Here is an 18,245-nt window from a genome sequence, read left to right as displayed (position 1 = left end):
ACTATAATCTTAAACTGTCCTAAAACTTTTTAATTTCAACAGGACAAAATCCACTGTACATTTTTTAAAAGACAAAGGTGGTCTTTAGATTATATATTACAGCAGATAACATACATTCTAGCAACAATATTTTAATTTTTTAAAATTTGGTATTTTGTTTGGACACAACAGACTCCTTACACATCCAAACACCCTTAACAAAGTACACTATCTGAAAAAAAGAAAATCTAAACAGAAAAAGAGAGGTACTTTGACAGTATAGTAACACTAACCTTAGTATTTGATCAGCTTTGTGGCTTCTCCATGCATATCCCACATTTTAGTATTAGAAAACAGAACTGCTTAACTTTCGTCTCTTCCAAAAAACTGAGAGCACTTTACTATCTGACATAGGCAAAGCTCCAGAAATTCAGTTTTTAAACTATCTATAAATTTAAAACCTCCTATTTTATTCTTTAGCACAATGAAAAAATGTTAAACTACTACAGGGCACTCTGGGAAATATTTAGTGTACAGATTTTTAGATAATGGAACCTTTTAAGCTTGGCTTATGATGCCATTCTGTCCTAATTAAAATGATTCACAATATGCCATTTTCTGTTTAATAACCATCTAGTAAATCATTGACTAGAAACATAAGATTTTTAAAAATCTAAGCACACAAATGCACTATAAAATCCAAGTTTAGAACAGGGACACCAACAGAGAATAAAGGAAAGTCCTGTTTTGTGACAATTATTTATAGTTTAATAATATGTGAATGTCACCCTGTAACTCCTTTGTAAAGGATCTACCACTAACAGACTAGAAATCTTCCTTTATATTGGGATTTCTTATTTTTTTTTTTGTATGTTTCATGGACCCCTTTGTCAACCTGGTGAAATTTATACACTGTCTTCTCAAGAGTGATGCCTTTAGATGAGTAAACTAAAATATATATGGTTACAAAGGTAACTATATTGCAATATCATTAAAAAAATATATTGGTTTAAGAACTCATGCTGTAACAATTTGTAGGTAATACTGAAGTATTCAAGCAGTCTGCTCCTCTCATTCTTGATACATGATTATTAACCCATCTGCTTTTCTGCTGACATCTGAAAGACACTTAACTTTTGAGTTCAAGGACTCCTCCCACATCATAAAAGTGTTACTGCTAGTATACAATAGATGAGAAAAATACAGTGATCAAACACTATTAAGCATTCATTAATTCTGTATGAATCTGTATTTTATAAATTATAAAAAACCAGACTCCATCTACCACAATGAGAATCTGAAGACATAAGGAATTTGGACAATGACAGATATTTTTTCAACTGAACCTAAGACAACTCAATTGGAACAGGACACAGGCAAAAGTCTAATGGCCCAACAGGAGCTTTATTCAACACACTGCACACCTATAGGATCTGGGCCTTAGATAAAAGGCTGGACACAGAAAAAAAAAAAAACAAATATGTGCCTCATTCCCAAGAACAGCGTTGGCAAACGGCTTCAAGATCACGAAGGAAGTGCTTGCATTTCTGGACTGGACAGAGGGATAGGGTATGCAAAAAACTTCCTACCCCCATGCCATGGATTTGCCAACAGGACCCTAGAATCTTGGAATACAATTACTGAGCTGATGTCATATGTATGTGTGTTTGTATACATACATACATATATGTCCAATTCTTCAGGACTATATGTAAGACTTATCTGAAGCCCCAGGTTTTGGGTTTTCAAACTAGGTGCCTGAGTACAGTAGGACAAAGGGAAATGCTAGGACTAGAGCTTTAGATCAAGACAAATGCTTTGGAGTTTAATTATCTTACCTTTTAAAAATCACTGCTTAACCTTGCCATTCCCTCAAGCTGTCATCTTCTCCCATTAACCACCATTCTATACTCCTAGAAAGAATAGTGTATATAGGATTTTTGCCACCCAATTACTTCTCAACGCCCTACTCAGCTGAAATTGTTCTCTTAAGGAGGAATCATGGTATAGTAGAGTGATTGACTAACAGTCACATTGGTTTGAATTCTGGCTTTATTGCTAACCAATTATATGTATTAGTTCAATCTTCATTCAATCTGGGTTTCAGTGTCCTCATCTGTGAGAGAAAGGGGCTAGCCTGAATGGCATCTAAGGTCTCTATTAGCTTCATTCATAGCTGCTGAAATCTTATTACCTTTTCTGAGCATTCACCCTCTTTGAATTACCTCTGTTTTCCAAAAGGAAAGAATTCACTGTTGATTACACTTTTCCCTTGTTCTGGGCATCACTCCTTCTATTGCCTCCACTGTACTGTTTTCTCATGGTTTCCTCCTACTTCTCTGAGCAAACTCTTGGATATCTTCTATTGAATGTCCAAAATGAAGTTCATTTTCCCTGTCTCCAAATTTTTCTATTTATGTTGAAACTACAACCATCTTTCCAGGTTAGATTAGTAATGGGGTATTTTATCCATGAAGATCTAGTACTATCAGGTCATTCCAGCATTGCCAATAAACAAGTTTTATTTCTTTTACCTCAATATCTCTTGAATATTCTTTTTATTTCCACTCACCTAGCTAACTCATTACCCAGCACATACTTCATCAACTTTCATCTGAACTATACTAATAGTCTTCTAATCAGTTTCACAGAATCAAAGAATTGTTGGGACTTATACAGTTGATAGGGACCTCAGCATCCATGCAGTCTAAACTATGCATAACACCCATTATAACATACTCACCAACTTTTCTATCCAACCTTTTCTTAAAGACTATTCAGGAAGGGGAACCTACCACCTGTCAAAGTAGTCCACTTCATTTTGGGATAGGACACTTAGGGAAGCTTTCCTGACATCAAGCCTAAATTGAAACTGGCCTCTTTGCAACTTCTATTCAATTGTTCATGTTTCCTAAAGGAAAGACTTCACCATTATTATTCCCATGTTTAAAATCCTTAATATGACACCTTAGCCTGGCATTTAAAGCCATCCACAGCTTAGTGCCAACCAATGTAGGAAATGTATCCAGCTTTAATTCATAATCTATTTCTTCGTGAAAGCTATGTTCCAGCCTCACTAGATGGCTTTGCAAATTATGTATTTTACTCTCCCATTTCTGTACAACCCTACAAGTAATTCCCATTTTTGAAGTATATTTCTTTTACATCTCTCTCAGCCATTGTTTTCCTGTAGCAAAATACTAGAAACTGAAAAGATAGCCCATTAAGGATGGCTGAACAATTAAGGTATGTGAATGCAGTGGAAAATGATTGTACTAGAAGAAATTATCAAAACTAGGAAAGATTTGTATAGGACTGATACAGAGGGAAGTAAGCAGAAACAAGAGAACAATGAATACAACATCATAAAGGAAAACATCTTTGAAAGGCAACTCTAAAGAACCACTGATGAAACAAGCTTCTTATGTCTTGTCGAAGAGATGAAATAGAAATGTAAAATGATAAGTATTTTCAGGCACAATCTGTAGATCTGTTTTATATCATTAAGCTATCTTGTTACAAGGAAGATAAAAAAAATTGGTAGGGAAAAAGCAGCCAGATTGAAGAGCTAAAAAACACAGAAATGAAGCATGTTTAAATATAAACATGAGATTCTATCAAACTCCTTTTATGACACAAACATGGTACTAATTCCAAAGCCAGGCAGGCCGAAAACAGAGAAAGAAAATTATAGACCAATCTCCCTAATGAATATAGATGCAAAAATCTTAAATAGGATACTAGCAAAAAGATTCCAGCAAGTGATCAGAAGGGTCATCCACCATGATCAAGTAGGATTTATACCAGGGATGCAGGGCTGGTTCAATATTAGGAAAACTATCCACATAATTGACCACATCAACAAGCAAACCAACAAGAACCACATGATTATCTCAATAGATGCAGATAAAGCCTTTGATAAAATACAACACCCATTCCTAATAAAAACACTAGAAAGCATAGGAATAGAAGGGTCGTTCCTAAAAACAATAAACAGTATATATCTAAAGCCATCAACTAATATCATCTGCAATGGGGATAAACTAAATCCATTCCCATTAAGATCAGAAGTGAAACAAGGATGCCCATTATCACCTCTATTATTTGACATTGTATTAGAAACACTACCAGTAGCAATTAAAGAAGAAAAAGAAATTGAAGGCATCAAAATAGGCAATGAGGAGACCAAGTTATCGCTCTTTGCAGATGACATGATGGTCTACTTAAGGAATCCTAGAGATTCAACCAAAAAGGTAATCAAAATAAACAACAACTTTCGGAAAGTTGCAGGATACAAAATAAACCCGCATAAGTCATCAGCATTTCTATATATTTCCAACACAGCTCAGCAGCAAGAACTAGAAAGAGAAATCCCATTCAAAATTACCTTAGACAAAATAAAATACTTAGGAATCTATCTCCCGAGACAAACACAGGATCTATATGAACACAACTACAAAACACTTTCCACACAACTAAAAATAGACTTGAACAACTGAATGAACATTAACTGCTCATGGGTAGGATGAGCCAATATAATAAAAATGAACATCCTACCCAAACTCATCTATCTATTTAGTGCCATACCCATGGAACTTCCAAAAATTTTTTTTACTGATTTAGAAAAAACCATAACAAAGTTCATTTGGAAGAACAAAAAATCAAGGATATCCAGGGAAATAACGAAAAAAAAAAAATACAAAGGAAGGGGGCCTTGTAGTCCCAGATCTCAGACTATATTATAAAGCAGTGGTCATTAAAACAATTTGGTACTAGCTAAGAGACAGAAAGGAGGATCAGTGGAATAGACTGGGGGCAAGCGACCTCAGCAAGACAGTATATGACAAAGCCAAAGATCCCAGCTTTTGGGACAAAAATCCAGTATTTCATAAAAACTGCTGGGAAAATTGGAGGACAGTGTGGGAAAGATTAGGTTTAGATCAACACCTCACACCCTACACCAAGATAAATTCAAAATGGGTGAATGACTTGAACATAAAGAAGGAAACTATAAGAAAATCAGGCGAACACAGAATAGCATACATGTCAGACCTTTGGGAAGGGAAAGACTTCAAAACCAAGCAAGAATTAGAAAGAGTTACAAAATGCAAAATAAATAATCTGGAATACATCAAATTAAAAAGTTTTTGTACAAACAAAACCAATGTAACCAAAATCAGAAGGGTAGCAACAAATTGGGAAACAATCTTCATAAAAACCTCTGACAAAGGTTTAATTACTCAAATTTACAAAGAGCTACAGCAATTGTACAAAAAATCAAGCCATTCTCCAATTGACAAATGGGCAAGGGACATGAACAGGCAGTTCTCAGCCAAAGAAATCAAAACTACTAATAAGCACATGAAAAAGTGCTCTACATCCCTTATAATCAGAGAGATGCAAATCAAAACAACTCTGAGGTATCACCTCACACTTAGCAGATTGGCTAACATGACAGCAAAGGAAAGTAATGAATGCTGGAGGGGATGTGGCAAAGTCGGGACCCTAATTCATTGCTGGTGGAGTTGTGAATTGATTCAGCCATTCTGGAGGGCAATTTGGAACTATGCCCTGCCCTTTGATCCAGCTATAGCACTGCTGGGTTTGTACCCCAAAGAGATAATAAGGAAAAAGACGTACAAGAATATTCATAGCTGCGCTCTTTGTGGTGGCCAAAAATTGGAAAACGAGGGGATGCCCATCAATTGGGGAATGGCTGAACAAATTGTGGTATATGTTGGTGATGGAATACTATTGTGCTAAAAGGAATAATAAAGTAGAGGAATTCCATGGAGACTGGAACAACCTCCAGGAAGTGATGCAGAGTGAAAGGAGCAGAACCAGGAAAACATTGTAGACAGAGACTGATACATTGTCTAGAGATGGGAGAAATGCAAATCAAAACAACTCTGAGGTATCACCTCACACCTAGCAGATAGGTTAACATGACAGCAATGGAAAGTAATGAATGCTGGAGGGGATGTGGCAAAGTCAGGACATTAATTCATTGCGGTTGGAGTTGTGAATTGATCCAACCATTCTGGAGGGCAATTTGGAGCTATGCACTAAAAGACTGCCCTTTGATCCAGCCATAGCCCTGCTGGGTTTATACCCCAAAGAGATAATAAGGAAAAAGATATGTAGAAAAATATTCATAGTTGAGCTTTGTGGTGGCAAAAAATTAGAAAATGAAGGGATGCCCTGCAATTGGGGAATAGCTGAACAAATTGTGGTATATGTTGGTGATGGAATGCCCAAAGGAATAATAAAGTGGAAGAATTCCATGGGGACTGGAACAGCCTCCAGGAATTGATGCAGAACGAGAGCAGCAGAACCAGGAAACCATTGTACACAGCGACTGATACACTGTGGTACAATCGATTGTAATGGACCTCTCCATTAGTGGCAATGCAGTGATCCTGAACAACTCAAGAGGGATTTATGAGAAAGAACACTATCCACATTCAAAGGAAAAACTGCGGGAGTAGAAACACCGAAGAAAAACAACTGCTTGAATACATGGGTCCAGGGAATATGACTGGGGATGTAGACTCTAAATGAATATTCTAATGCAAACATCAATATGGAAATAGGTTCTGATCAAGGACACATGTAATAGCCAATGAAATTGCACATCAGCTGCAGGACTGGTTGGGGTAGGGAAGGGAGGGAAACAATGTGATTCTTGTAAACAAGGAATAATATTCTAACTTGACTAAACAAATTAATTCAAACAAATAATAATTTCAATTCCTTTTCATCCTATGCCTGCTTCTCTTTGGATAATGGGCATTGATTGCCTTCTTTAACTGTACCTCTGACAAGTAGGAAACATCTCAGCTCTCAGAAATTGCTATCTAAAAAATATAATAATAATTGAAAATGGAGATGTTAGAGATGACATAGAGAAGAAAGGGTAGAATGAGATCACATGCACACACACACAGAGGGGTATGCTTTGGCAAAGAGAACGGTCACCTCTTAATGTGAGATATGGGTGTAGAAGAAAGATAGAGACAGAAGGCATCAGGGCTGATCTGATGAGAAAGAAAGAGGGAGCTCTTGGTGAATAGCCTCAATTTTTTTCAATAAAATATAATGTAGGGGTCTCAGCTGAGAGAGTGGGAGAAAGGAAGCCATGAGAGATCTGAGGGAGAAAAAAGGTTTGAAAAAACCTATGTGGTGAGTAGGACTGTGAATTAATTCACCATATATGAGTGACAGGAATAGAATACTCTAAAAATATATATTCCCTATTTTCTCTATAAATAAATATTAGTTTGTATGCCTCTAAAAGTTCTGGAAATGGTAGGGACTTCTAGCTAAGATGGAGATGTTAGATCTCACAAAGAAACCCAATTCTCTCACAACTCCAGCAATGACATAGGGAGAACACCAGATTGAACAATGATCAAAAAGTTCAGATGAATCTGAGTAAACTACTTCATCTGAGTTACCCACCACTTTACACTAAATCAAAGGTCCTAGAGCTCCTCAAAAGTACTCTGCACTCAGAGAATCAGGAATTTATATAAACAAACAGCCTTTAACCTTCTATTCCTACCAAATCTCAAGGAGTTTCAATACTTTTAAGAAAGGGGGGAAAAAAAAGCCTAACTTGTAGGAAGAGAGCATTTGGAATGCTGCTCCTACTCCCCAATTCTATTTATTATTATTAGATGTACTTTATACAGATTTATTAAACTGGATTACAGTAGTTGTCTTTTGTACTTAAAGAACTCAAAAACTACGTCACTGGTGATGTTTTTTGACTTAACACATAAACTAGATTTAAGTAAGACAGAATTGCACAGAGTCATAATCCTCACTCTCCCTTCCAGATTCATCAAAGTTCTGTGTCAAGACAAAAGGATGCAGTGGAAGATTTTGGCTTCTAACTAAGCTCTAAGCACTCCACAGTGCCCACTTCTGACACCTACATGGACATTGAAACAAATTGTTCTCATCTATCTACAGTCCGCAGGCCTGGGGTAGATAACCTCCTACCTCACCAATGGGTTTGAGGCTTGTAGTTACCCTTGATCTAGTTTACCTCACCTACTAAGATAGTTTGCCAGGGTGTGGCCATTGCACTGAGCATACTACAGTAAACTGGATTGTAATATTCTGGTCATTCTTCACTGAATCATAAACTGTCAAAACAAAAGAACCTTGAAGACCTTCTAGTTTGAGCATCTCATATTAAAGACAAGGAAAGTGAGGCCCAAGAGATAGGAAGTGACAATGTCAGGAAATGAAAGGCAAAACTGGTACTCAAAACCACATCTTGATGCCATTCCAGCATTCTTTTCATTGGACAACAACAGTTTGAAAATACAATATTCTTTTTAACACTCAATTACTAAATCCTAATGTGGATTTCTTCTTAAGGCATAACCTAAAAAATGTTTACATATGAAACAAAGCGAATGCTATCTTTGGAGGGAAACAATAACAATCCATAGTTTTACATTATTATTTGCATCAAGGAAACTTTTTCTTAATAAATAAAAGCCAAGTGGCAACTGATAATAATCTTCAGAATTAGCCATATATGTACAAGCAGGACCACTAACATCTCAGAACAGATAAAAGAACCAATAATAACATACAACTGCAAAAGATCAATCTGACTTCTTGATCAGGCAAACATAATGACCTTGATTATCACCATTTTTTCAAAAGCCAATATATACCAATATAAATATATCAATATACCAATATAAAAGATGTTACAAGGAGGGCCAAAAAAGCAAGAAATTGCTCAGGTGGCATTAAGAGAAATACTGGTTTAGAATACAAACTCATTTGTAAAATACTCTTAATGATGGAAAATCATAAGCTATATTGATTTATAAAACGATAAAATGCAGTAGAAGGGAAAAAAACAAGTCTATGAAAAGTTTGCATTAGACCCAAATGAGCCATATCTTTCAAAGAGAATTAAAAGATAACATTGGTAAAAGGACAACAAATTTTTAAAATATTGACAAATTAATTACATTTTTGCATCAGTTGCAATCATTATCTATGATGTGGAAACTAATGTTTGAAATCTAATATTTCTGAACCCAGTGAGTTACAGTAAGCATACACCAAGGAAATCTGATGGGGATGAGAATTTTGAATGAATTTGACATTGCTTTGCAAGATGTTTAAAGAAAAGGTTACCCAAAACAATTGGAAGGAGGGAGAGCAATATATAGAACATGTATTATACAGAATATATAAAATATAGAGAATAATCTATAATTGAACTTACTTTCTCAATTTTATAAAAATCTAAGAACACTCTTCAAGTCAAACATTATATGCCAGGCACTGAGATTATAAAGAAAGGGCAAAAAAAAAGTCAAACTTAAGAGACTTCCTATATAAACTGTTGTGAATCAGGAGCACATGGCAACAGATCTTTCAAGTCAAATTTTTTCTAATAAGTGACAAGTGAGATCTTATATTCTCTAAACTTTTCAGTTAACGTTGTATATGTTACACTTCCATTAAAACTCTTATACACACCCACCAAACCCATGGAACAGTCCACACCTTGATGAGTCTATTTTGCTATACAGGTCTTTAACCACATGTTTAATGCAAAGTGGCTACTCAAAGCCTTTCTAGTGTAGTAAGAACTTCCAGAACTCATACTGTCCTGGTTTTGAGAACCCACAGACACCATTATGTGATAAGGTAGACACATTTTGTGATTATCACCAAAGGGATTTGCGTTGTTGGCAGACTCCACAGACAGTCTGCAGTCAGTGAGCCTCTCAGCTTCACACCCTGGAGCAACCAGGGTCATATAAATAAGTAAGTGACATGTTAGCCAAGCAAGAATGAGATAGGTGATTGCCTGAAGGAATTGTATTGTTTGAAGCATGGTAGCCAACACAATGGTAACATAGCCCATATTATATAGTGGTCCAGTGAAATAGAGGTCAGCAAATATGTGAAAAAAACTGCCGATATAGATCAATAGAGTCTGCTGTAATGGTTAAGGTTAGGTCCAGTAGATTTATTGGCAGTTTCTCTACCCTGAGCAGTTAATCTCAGGAAAGAATTATGTAACCAATAATTAGGCCTGAGAACACTGGAAGAGATCATTGATATGTTGAAACTTATATCCATAAGCTTATATCCATAAGCTAGAACAGTGCACAGGGTTCTAGGACTTTCAAATCAATATAGAGCTGTTCCGCTGCCAGTGGTAAGAAATTCAATTGTCCAAATTATACCAATCTCAATTGGTTCACCTGTCAGATCATTTTTGCCTCCAGAGTTACCAAGTCAATTTGGTACCTTATCATTGACTTCCCCATGTCAATTACTCATCTATTGTGTCTGCCAAGAAAGATTTACAACTCCCTGGGCTGAGATGTCCAATATATGCTCTAATCCCCTCAACTATATATTATGAAAAAATGCCAATATGAAAACTAGAACTGTCAAGAATAAGTGAACCAGTTTGTAGAATGGCAGTCCACTGTCTTTAATGTAATCGTCAATCATCAGACGCCAACTGAGGTACTGGAGTGACTGGGGATGGGGAGGAAGGAAGAGAAGGCGGAAAAAAAAAAGGAGAATCTAGCCAAAGTACAGCTGATATATGCATACATTTTTAAGACTGAGCTCACAGAGATCACAAATTTGATCTCATATGTGTTATTTGTATCCTGGTATGTGGATGAATGAGATTTTTGAGGGGGAAAGGAAAGTAAATGAAGGATAAACTACATCAGAATTATGAGGCAATAGGTTGAGTGAATGATAAAGCTAAAAGTAGGGAATTCTAAATAGGAACCCAGCAACTAGCTCATTTACTCTTAGAAGTTTATATATTTCTCTTTCCATCTCAATAAATATGTTTCTTCATCTGCAATTTTTTTAAAAGACCATCAACCAAACCATACTCACTTCTGTATTGTAACTAGAACCAAGGAAGATAAAATAAAATAGCAAAATGTATCTATAATTCATCTGAAGTACAATGGATATTTTTACTGTTACACTAGGAAATGAGCCACAAAACACAAAAATACACTTAAACTCTTTTACTTAACTTTTAGAAAAACAATTATATATTCTGGATTTTTTTCTAATCATAATTTTTTATAATCTCAGTTTTCTCTTACTTTTAGAATTCACAAAACAAAAAAAAGGTTTTTTTCCAAGTTTCAAACCAGTTCTTTATTATAAAAAATTGGCTTAATAGAGAGCATTAATGCTGAAAGACAGTATTACTGTTAAAAGCTTTATCTCCATTGAATAATATTAGCTGACAGATTCTTTAAGATCTACAAGGCACTTTATTAATAATGTACATTATTAATCAACAAGCATTTTATTAAGAATCTACTATGTGTAAGGCATTAAGTTGGAGCCAGGGATAAAAATAACACAAATATTTCTACTCCAAATGAGATATACAATTATTAATTTCATTACACAGATCAGCAGTTAACTTATATTCATACAGCTAGTTAAGTATCAGAGGCAGGATTCAAATTGAGGTCTTCCTGACTTCAAGTTTACATGTACATTCATTATGGTTACACTGACAGGTGTTTAAATGACTCACTCCTGCACTAGTATTGTATATTTTTTAAGTCTCAGAATGTATTAAAACATATTGTTGGCCAGTCAAGTCAGAAAGCAGAGTATTATCATTCATTAAATAACTCTTATTTATGAATTTCATGCATAAGGTTATACCAGTTATCAAGTACAAATAAATTAAAACAAAATACACCAACACCATAATATAACTGAGTCACTGTTTAAGTAGGCCTATAGGACTCTGAAATCATAAACAGAAATAAGCAAAGCACCAATGAAATAATTTTCTAAATGATCTAACATTAGATAAATCTGATCCCTTCTCTTTTTCCCTCTAGGAAGGACTAGATTCTCATACTAATGATATGCAGATTAGTGATTTACATTATTATGAAATATTGAGAAAACAAGTAATAAACAAACTACAAGAAAATTATGTGGTTGAATATATGTTCTCTTCTGATCTAAGAAGACACATTGTGTCAGGTTAACAATATAATGAAAATCATAAATATACATACTTTGATAACATAACTCATCTGCATAACACAATGAAAGGAAAATATTAGGTAAGGGTATATAGATTTGATATGTAATACAAAAATGACAAAATCTAACATCAAAATGAAAAGCAACAGAGCAACATGTTATATTGATAATGTCTAAATAAAAAGTATATACCTATGCAACTGTCAATGAATAAATCAAGTTCAAAAGAAACATAAAGGAACTCCTGATTAATAAAAATAGCAGTTGGCAACTATATTTTAAGTTTACAAAGTTTCACATTTTTTTTGGACTAGGTCATTACTTTGAACCCCTATCTTCCTAACTCTGAAGCTGTTACTCTCTCTAGTACAGATTCTTATTACCTGATGCCAGGACTTATACAAGTCTGTAAGGTAGGTATTATAATGCCCATTTTACAGATATAGAAATAAATGATCAGAGAAATGAAGTAAAATGTTATGGTCCTTGAAGACAGGAACCTAATAATTTGTCTGGTTTTATATTTCTAAGAACCTAGTATAATTCTTTATTCTTTTAATTTTTTTTATTTTCTTAATCCTCACTTTCTATCTTAAAATCAATACTTGTTCTAAGGCAGAAGAGCAATAACATTTACACAATGGGAGTTAAGTGACTTGCCCTGGATCACAAAACTAAGAAGTGTTTGAGAAAAGATTTGAGCTCAGGGCCTCCCATCTACAGGCCTGGCTAAGCCATCTAGCTGGTGCCTATTGTCTTACTTTTTTTTTTTAATTTCTTAAAAACCTTTACTTTGTCTTAGAATCAATTCTGTGGAATAGTTCCAAGGCAGAAGAGTGCTAAGGGCTAAGTAAGCAATGTTAGCTAAGGGCATGCCTTGCTCTTAATAAATATTTGCTGAATTAAATGCCTATAGTCACACAGGATAGTGTGATAGCATAGCAGATTAGTCACAATTTGAACATGGATATGCCCTGCCTCTACTGATTAATCAATAAGTTATTAACATTAAAGAAAAAATTTTTAAATATAAAAATTGACCCAAAATCACAACAAAAAAGAAAATTGCATAAAATAAAGTTTGGAGGGATTAACATCTACATACCTTGGGAAAAGATATAATCACAAAGCCACCAAAACACACACTTTTCCAGAAGCACATGATTTTTCTGAATTAAACAGCACTTACTCTAATTTGTACCTAAAAAAGAATAACCTCAACAACATTTCAGTAATCCAGCCTGTGGCAGACCATTCTAATTTTGTGTAGTTTGGTAAATCTTTCCTTATCAGTTTATAAATGTAAGCTTGACTCTTAGCAATTTTCAATTAGTTCTGCCCTCTGGAATCAAATACAAGCCTAATTTCTCTTCAATATAACACTCCTTCCAGTACTTAAGGCAGATAAACAAGTCTAGTCTCCCATTCAGTTTTTCTCTAATCCAAAATGCATTTGTTAAGCACCCACTTCAACTGATATGTCAAAAAACTGAAACTTTTAGAGTTGTCACACAGACCCAGGACAACTTGGTTGCTAATGTGGAGAGAAGGGAAGACCACATAAAACCAAACATTACCTAAATCTATACAGTTAAGTCAACCAATAAACAAACATATATATATGTGTGTGTGTGTGTGTGTGTGTGTGTGTGTGTGTGTGTGTCCCCCAGGCACTGTGCTAAGCACTGGAGATACAAAAAGAGGCAAAAGACAGTCCCTGTCCTCAAGGAGCTTTCAATTTAATGGGGCAGACAACAAATATATACAAACTATATGCAGGATAAATAGGAATTAACAAAAGAAAGGCACTAGAATTCAAAGGGTTAAGAAAGGATTCCTGTAAAAGATGGAATTTAATTGGAATTTCAAAAGAAATCCTGGGTAAGGAGGCAGAAATCATAAAGAATGCATTCCAGGCATGAAGAAGAGCCAGAGAAAATTCATTAAACTAAAAAGATGTTATATTGATAAGGAACAGCAAGCAAAGAGGCCAACGTCACTGCATTGACTTTTATGGGCAATAAGGTGTAAGAAGACTGGAAAGGTAGGAGGGGACTAGGCTAACAGAGAATTTTCTATTTGAACCTGGAGATAATGGGAAGTCACTGCAGTTTAGTAGGGGTAGGGTATCCTGTGCTTGAGGAAAATGTTAGTGGTTGAATAGAGAATGCATTGGAATGGGGAGAGATTTGAGGCAGGATGACCCAGTAAGACCAGAATGGTGGCAGTGACAAGAGGAGAGAAGAGAGTGTATTTCAAAGACATGTTGCAAAAGTGAAATTGACAAGCCTTGTTGGCATGGTTACAGTAGAAAGATCCAATGAGATAACAGAGGTCTTGTCAAGATTTCTAGAGCCAAGAATATCAGGATGAAGAACTTGGATTTTCATTTGTTTTCACTAGGAAGTGCCTGAAAGATTAAGAAGATGGAGAAAAGGTCTAAAGGATTATTAGGAAAATATTCATCTGGCAGAGGTATCTATGGCTACAAAGCAGAGAAATTAGAAACAATTAGAATTGTCCAAATGTATCTTTGGAGTAATTAAGACTTTAAAGTAGGGCAGAGTCAAGATGGCGAGGTAGAGGCAGCAAAAGTTCAGACCTCTGAATACCCTTCCTTACTAATTACAAACTAAATGCTTCTAGGGGACTGAAAATCAAGCCTAACAACAAGAAAGAGCTAAGGAACCCTCCTGCTGGACTCAATTCAAAAGGTAAGCCCCCCAAAAGTTTGAATTCAAGAACACTTGGCTTTAAGGGAAAGAAAGAAGGCCCCAAGATCTCACACACACATAGAGCGCTAAGCCACCAGCGGCAGTGGGAACCTCAGGGCAGGCAAAAGTGCTGGTCTGGAGGGTATACCTTGCAGGCAGGGCTGTCCCAGGCTAAGAACATAAAATATGGGTGGTGGGGAAGGAACAGGAGAGGGAGCTCGGAGCAGGAAGCTTGCTAACAGTGGCGGAGGCCCTCCATATTGCTCCAGCCTTCCAGGAGGTTTTGGCCGCAGAGCACATCCATCCCAACCCGGATAAACTTAATCCCATCAAAAGTCTTAAGAGGTCAGGGAAGCTCAAGCTCCAACACCCTTCCCCAACAGACTGCACCAATACATCTCCTGACAAAGCTCCAAGAGGGGAGATTGACAGAAAACCCCAAAACAAAAAAAATGAGAGGATCAAGAGCACAGACAACTGCGGGGAGCAAAGAAGGGGTAAATATGGGGAAACAACAAAAAAAGAAATAAGAAATTACAATTGACAGCTTTTATACAGGCAATGAACAAAGAGCAAACAGAACAGAGGAGGAGGGATCATCAAGCATTAAAAGAGAAATCCCAGTGAATTGGACACAGGCTTTGGAAGAACTCAAAATACAATTCAAAACACAATTAAGAGAGGCTGAAGACAACTAGGAAAAGAACTTGAAAACTAAGACAAGTCATCTGGAAACAGAATACAGTGTCTTGAAAGCCAAAATCCACCAGCTTGAAAACAAGGCAAAGGAGATGTAAGATAAGGCAAAGAAGATGAAAGACGAGGAAAAGGAGATGAGAGATGAGGTAAAGAGAATGAAAGATGACCTCCAAAGAAAATCAGACAAGAAGGAGAAGGATAACCAAAATGCCAGAGATGAAATCCAGTCTTTAAGTACCAGAATACAATAACTAGAATTAAGTGACCTCACAAGGCAGCAGGACACTACAAAACAAAACAAAAAGAATGAAAAAATTGAGGAAAATATGAAACATCTCATTCACAAAACAAAAGATTTAGAAAATCATTACAGGAGAGACAACTCATTGGTCTACTGGAAGACCATGACAAAATAAAAAGCCTTGACACCATACTACAGGAAATTATCCAACAAAACTGTCCCAATATTCTAGAAGAAGAAAGAAAAGGGGAGATTGATAGAATCCATAGATCACCTCCTGTACTTAATCCCCAACTGACAACACACAGGAATGTTATAGCCAAATTCAAGAACTATCAGACCAAAGAAAAAATATTACAAGCTGCCAAGAAGAAGTCATTCAGATACCATGGAAGCACAGTGTGGATAAAACAGGATCTGGCTGCATCTACACTAAAGGACCGAAAGGAAAGGCATGTGATATTCTGGAAATCAAGGAAACTAGGTCTACAACCAAGAATCAACTACCCAGCAAAACTGACAATATTCTTATAGGGGAAAGTATGGTCATTCAACAAAAAAGAAGAATTCCAAGTATTTGTGAAGAAAAGACCAGACCTGAACAGAAAATTTAATGTCCAAGCACAGAACTCAAGTGAATCATCAAAAGGTAATTAAAAAAGAGAGAAAAAAGAAAAAAAGAAAACAAACAAAAAAAACTTTTTTTAAGTGATCCAATAAGTTAAAATATGCATCCCTATAAAAAAAAAAAGAGGTCATTGGTAACTCTTAAAAATTGTAATTATCACCAGTGCAACCTACAATAATTACACTTAGAGGGAACAGTGACAAACTATATAGGATGAAATGACAAGACATAAATATGTATATATAGGTATGTATAAATACATATACATGTGTGTATATATGTGTATATGTGTGTATATATATATATATATATACACACACACAACTAAAGCTAAAAAAAGAGGTTAATACTAAAAGAAATGGGAAAAGAAACAAAAGGAGGTAAATTTATATGTCACAAAGAAGCTCATGGTGGGAGGGGGGAGAACATCAATACACTGGAAAGGTAAAGAGGTTGGATATAGGAAATACTCAACTCTTAAATGCATTAAAAATGACCCAAAGACGGAAGAACAATCCAATCCATTGGGGCAGAGAATGGATTTGCACCCTATAGGGAAATAGAAGGGTAACAAATGGACTGGTGGGGAGGGAAGCAGTACAAGGGAGAGAGAGGGTGGGGGATAGTTTTAAAAAGACTGCAAAGAAAATAAGGGGGGAAGAATGGAGGGAGGTAGAAAGGGAAGCAAAATAAGGGTGGGAACTAGGGGGATGGATTAAAAACAAACATTGGTGTAGAAGGAAATAATGAAAGTGGAAAAGACTGGATTAGGAGCAGAAATCAAAATGCTAGGAAATACACAACTGGTAATCATAACTCTGAATGTGAATGGAATGAACTCACCCATAACGTGCGAGTAGCCAAGTGAATTAGAATCCCAAACCCTACCATATGCTGTCTACAAGAAACACACATGACGAAGGTAGATACACATAGGGTGAAAGAGGATGGAGCCAAATCTATTGGGCATCAACTGATAAAAAGAAGGCAGGAGTTCCAATCATGATATCTGACTAAGCCAAAGTAAAAATAAATCTAGTTAAAAGAGATAGATAAGGTAATTACATCCTGATAAAAGGCAGTATAGACAATGAGGAAATATCCATATCCAAATTTCTAAAGGAGAAACTAGTGGAGCTCAAGGATGAAGTAGATAAAAAAAACTATACTAGTGGGAGATCTGAACCTCTACCTGAACTACACAAATCAAACCAAAAAATAAATAAGAGTTAAGAGAACTGAATGAAATCTTGGAAAAATTAAGTTAGTAGATATGTGGAGAAAAATAAATAGGGACAAAAAGGAATACACCTTCATTTCAGCAGCACATGGTACATTAAAAAAAAATGACCGTGTATTAGGGCATAAAAACATTGCAAACAAGTGCAAAAGAGCAGAAATAATAAATTCAACCTTCTCAGATCACAATGCAAAGAAAAAAAATTAGGAAGGGTACATGGAGAGGTAAATCAAAAATTATTTGGAAATTAAACAATATGATGCTCCAAAACTGGTTCAAGAACAAATTATAGAAACAAATAATAATTTCATTGAAGAAAATGACAATGATGAGACATCCTTTCAAAACCTATGGGATGCAGCCAAAGCAGTACTCAGGGGGAAATTTATATCCTTGAGTTCATATACTAACAAATTAGGGAGGGCAGAGGTCAATGAATTCGGCATGCAAATTAAAAAACTAGAAAGTGAACAAATTAAAAATCCTCAGATGAAAACTAAATTAGAGATCCTAAAATTCAAAGGAGAAATCAATACAATTGAAAGTCAAAGAACTATTGATTCAATAAATAAGACTAGAATATGGTACTTTGAAAAAACAAATAAAATAGACAAAGTACTAGTCAGTCTAATTTTAAAAAGGAAAGAAGAAAACCAAATTGACAGCATCCAAAATGAAAAGGGAAACCTTACCTCTAAT

The 18,245-nt window shown here is 35.5% G+C and overlaps 1 protein-coding gene across 5 annotated transcripts in view; it reads right to left on the bottom strand.

Annotated features, from left to right (window-relative positions):
* SMAD5 (SMAD family member 5) overlaps positions 1-18,245 on the bottom strand; it is a 44,370-nt gene that overhangs the window by 14,307 nt on the left and 11,818 nt on the right. The window contains exon 1 of one of the 5 annotated variants that reach the window (XM_001363564.4): positions 273-16,506. The exons of the other annotated variants lie outside the window; for them this stretch is intronic. The gene's annotated coding sequence lies outside the window, so the exon portion shown is untranslated. Of the gene's footprint in view, positions 1-272; positions 16,507-18,245 lie in introns of those variants that run through there. 5 annotated transcript variants of the gene reach the window in all.

This window comes from Monodelphis domestica, chromosome 1 (assembly GCF_027887165.1).
Source record: "Monodelphis domestica isolate mMonDom1 chromosome 1, mMonDom1.pri, whole genome shotgun sequence".
Classification (NCBI taxonomy): Eukaryota; Metazoa; Chordata; class Mammalia; order Didelphimorphia; family Didelphidae; genus Monodelphis; species Monodelphis domestica.
This window is presented reverse-complemented; position numbering and strand designations above follow the sequence as displayed.